A 2,500-nucleotide genomic window follows, 5' to 3' on the forward strand; every position below is an offset into this window, starting at 1 on the left:
GCAAGGTGTGATGTAGGTCCCCGGGGCCTGCTGGAGGTCCAGGTCCATGCCCGATGTGAGTAGCAGCAGGGCCAGCGCGCCCAGGAGCACATCTTTTTCGACCGTAAAGGAGACAGGAGGCCGACTCTCTGCCTCGGCTAAATGGAGAGGGAATTTCAGAAGGGCCAGGGCACAAGCATGGACCTTTTTCAGCTGTAAGGGAGGGAAGAGCAATGTGCGATGTAGGTCCCCGGGGCCTGCTGGAGGTCCAGGTCCATGCCCGATGTGAGTAGCAGCAGGGCCAGCGCGCCCAGGAGCACATCTTTTTCGACCGTAAAGGGAGACAGGAGGCCGACTCACTGCCTCGGCTAAATGGAGAGGGAATTTCAGCAGGGCCAGGGCACAGGCATGGACCTTTTTCAGCTGTAAGGGAGGCAAGAGCAAGGTGCGATGTAGGTCCCCGGGGCCTGTTGTCGTACCATAGGCACGAGTGGTGTGTGTGTGTGTGTGGCAAAGAGTTTCTGCGCAGTGTACCAGGGGCACGGGGAAAGGTTGTTGTACCATAGGCACGAGAAAAGTTGTCGTACCATAGGCACGAGAAAAGTTGTCGTACCATAGGCACGAGTGGTGTGTGTGTGTGTGGCAAAGTGCTACTGAGCGGTGTACCAGGGGCACGGCGAAAAGTTGTTGTACCATAGGCACGAGAAAAGTTGTTGTACCATAGGCACGAGAAAAGCTGTCATACCAGGGGCACGGAGGAAAGTTGTTGTACCATAGGCACGAGAAAAGTTGTCGTACCATAGGCACGAGGAGAGTTTGTGTGGCAAAGTGCTACTGAGCGGTGTACCAGGGGCACGGCGAAAAGTTGTTGTACCATAGGCACGAGAAAAGTTGTTGTACCATAGGCACGAGAAAAGTTGTCGTACCATAGGTACGAGGAGTGTGTGTGTGGCAAAGTGCTACTGAGCGGTGTACCAGGGGCACGGCGAAAAGTTGTTGTACCATAGGCACGAGAAAAGTTGTTGTACCATAGGCACGAGAAAAGCTGTCGTACCAGGGGCACGGAGGAAAGTTGTTGTACCATAGGCACGAGAAAAGTTGTCGTACCATAGGCACGAGGAGAGTTTGTGTGGCAAAGTGCTACTGAGCGGTGTACCAGGGGCACGGCGAAAAGTTGTTGTACCATAGGCACGAGAAAAGTTGTCGTACCATAGGCACGAGAAAAGTTGTCGTACCAGGGGCACGGAGGAAAGTTGTTGTACCATAGGCACGAGAAAAGTTGTCGTACCATAGGCACGAGGAGAGTTTGTGTGGCAAAGTGCTACTGAGCGGTGTACCAGGGGCACGGCGAAAAGTTGTTGTACCATAGGCACGAGAAAAGTTGTCGTACCATAGGCACGAGAAAAGTTGTCGTACCATAGGTACGAGGAGTGTGTGTGTGGCAAAGTGCTACTGAGCGGTGTACCAGGGGCACGGCGAAAAGTTGTTGTACCATAGGCACGAGAAAAGTTGTTGTACCATAGGCACGAGAAAAGCTGTCGTACCAGGGGCACGGAGGAAAGTTGTTGTACCATAGGCACGAGAAAAGATGTCGTACCATAGGCACTAAGAGAGTTTGTGTGGCAAAGTGCTACTGAGCGGTGTACCAGGGGCACGGCGAAAAGTTGTTGTACCATAGGCACGAGAAAAGTTGTTGTACCATAGGCACGAGAAAAGCTGTCGTACCAGGGGCACGGAGGAAAGTTGTTGTACCATAGGCACGAGAAAAGATGTCGTACCATAGGCACTAGGAGAGTTTGTGTGGCAAAGTGCTACTGAGCGGTGTACCAGGGGCACGGCGAAAAGTTGTTGTACCATAGGCACGAGAAAAGTTGTCGTACCATAGGCACGAGGAGAGCTTGTGTGGCAAAGTGCTACTGAGCGGTGTACCAGGGGCACGGCAAAAAGTTGTTGTACCATAGGCACGAGAAAAATTGTTGTACCATAGGCACGAGAAAAGTTGTCGTACCATAGGCACGAGAAAAGTTGTCGTACCATAGGCACAAGCAGTGCGTGCGTGTGTGTGGCAAAGTGTTTCTGCGCAGTGTACCAGGGGCATGTTTGAATTTACATTCTGGAGTACCAGGGGCACGAGGATTTTGCCAGTGGTGTTTTGCTTTGTCAGTGGGAGGGGGCTTAAGTGTGGGTCCACGGGGCATGCTGGAGGTCAAGGTCCATGCTGGATATGCGCTGGAGGGTAACTGCAGGAGAAGGAAAGCTAGTGGGGGATTAGAGCAGGGGAGGATGTGCGTCCCCGGGGCCTGCTGGAGGTCAAGGTCCATGCTGGATATGCGCTGGAGCGTAACTACAAGAAAGGTAAGCTAGTGGGGGACTAGAGCAGGGGAGGATGTGCGTCTCCGGGGCATGCTGGAGGTCAAGGGCCATGCTGGATATGTGGTGGAGGGTAACTGCAGGAGAAGGAAAGCTCATGGGGGATTAGAGCGGAGGAGTATGTGGGTCCTCGGGGCCTGCTGGAGGGCAA

This window comes from Aulonocara sp. 'chitande type north' Nkhata Bay, unplaced genomic scaffold (assembly GCF_057382095.1).
Source record: "Aulonocara sp. 'chitande type north' Nkhata Bay isolate Kocher_YH1m ecotype deep benthic unplaced genomic scaffold, A_spYH_male_GT1.1 unmapped_scaffold_32, whole genome shotgun sequence".
Taxonomy (NCBI): domain Eukaryota; kingdom Metazoa; phylum Chordata; class Actinopteri; order Cichliformes; family Cichlidae; genus Aulonocara; species Aulonocara sp. 'chitande type north' Nkhata Bay.